This window comes from Lactuca saligna, chromosome 4 (genome assembly GCF_052625555.1).
Source record: "Lactuca saligna cultivar CGN05327 chromosome 4, ASM5262555v1, whole genome shotgun sequence".
In the NCBI taxonomy this organism is placed as follows: Eukaryota; Viridiplantae; Streptophyta; class Magnoliopsida; order Asterales; family Asteraceae; genus Lactuca; species Lactuca saligna.
In genome coordinates, this window is record NC_136420.1 from 162,313,345 (window position 1) to 162,315,024 (window position 1,680).

Sequence of the window (1,680 nt, forward strand, 5' to 3'; positions counted from 1 at the left end):
CTTAATTTTGATTGCTATTTGCTTCATTGATTATTGAATTGGATCCATAGTTTTTGAGATTGACATGGTGCCCGGTGAGGAACACGCATCTCATCGGTTGTCACGGCGTGGCACATATAATGGTTATGACATGACAGCCTTTGCGTGAAAACCCCATATTTGGTCCTTGAGCCCCTTTTGATGATTTGAATCCTTGAAGATTAAGTGAATGTATTTTGGTGCATCGTCTCAGCTAGCAAGCCACTCCTTCATCATCTTGAGTTGCATTAGGAATCTTGTAGGTCCTCAAGTTCCTGCCTTTTTAGTTCGAGCCGTTTAGATCTAGGGTTTGGTTCACCTTTCTCGCATTTTGTGGAAGTTTTAGTGTTGGAAACTCAAAATTTTGGCAACTTTGTTAGTTCTTGTGACTCCTTTGTATCGTTTGTCCCAGATCTAGAATATTTTTGAGTTTTGAATTCTGTGCATGGGATTTGATCTCATTTTCCTTTCATTTTAACCTAGGTGGTGTGTAAGACATGAATTGGACACGTGTGACTAAAAATCTATGATTTTTATGGTATTTTGAGATCAAGAAAGCCTTCTAGAAATTTTGGTTGCTTGGCTTGAAGGATTAAGAGATTAAGGTATTAAGTTGTGCAGAGTGTTCTTCACGATGTGACGAGTTGGTATTCATAACTTGACGATGGCCTCTTTCATGAATTTTTTGTCTTCATTCCACCACGACGTGACCAATAGGTGGTTATGAATCTATATATATGAAGTTCGATGATTGAAATCGTCAATAAATAAAAGTAAAATTTTCAAATGTATGTATATGTTTATGTGACTTTTTATTGATATTACGTGTATATGTTACCTATGTGAAATATTTAAGTCAAAATGTAATAAATAGTGCTAAAATAAAAATTAAAAATAAAAGATTACATTGGAAAATAATCTAAACAAAAGTCGTAGTAATAAAAAAAAGTGAACTTATGCATAAATAGAACGCCAAAATCTGACTTCATCAGAGGAAGTTATAATTTTTTGAAGTTTCAGCGTAGAAGTACACGGCTTAGAAACTGAAATTGAAATTGGTTGATTATTAGGAAAAACAATATAAATGAGAGTTGAAGATATTGTCAGTACCTATCTATCAATATAAAGACAGTCGAGAATGGATATCGTATATGAAAGTTACGATTTTTACATGAACTTTTAAGAATATAGCTTAAAAAACTTTTAACAATATAAAGGAGTCTAAGCCTCTTAAGAATATAGCTTGAAAAAAATAAAATGAGAATTAGTTGACTGATTCTAAAAGAAAGTTGCAGTACTCGTCGATAGCTATGTGTGGATGTAAAGAACGTCAAAAACAAAGCGTGTATAAAGAAGATATGAATTTTCTACGAAATTAAATTTTTCGTGTGCGCTGACATAGGTTGTGAAACGCACCGATATCCTAACGCATCCACACCAGAAACTCACCATGTGTCACCACTTAGACGATACCAAGTCACCTTCTTTCGACCATGTGCATGACATTCATATGGCTTGCGCGTGGTGTACCCTTAGATTCCGCCTACATAAACCTTAAAAATTCAACATTCTTCTCACCTGACATTCCTTCAGATTCTCTCTGAAATTCTTTGTACCTTTCATCCCCTTTACTCCCTAATTTCTGACTACTTTAGTAAGGCC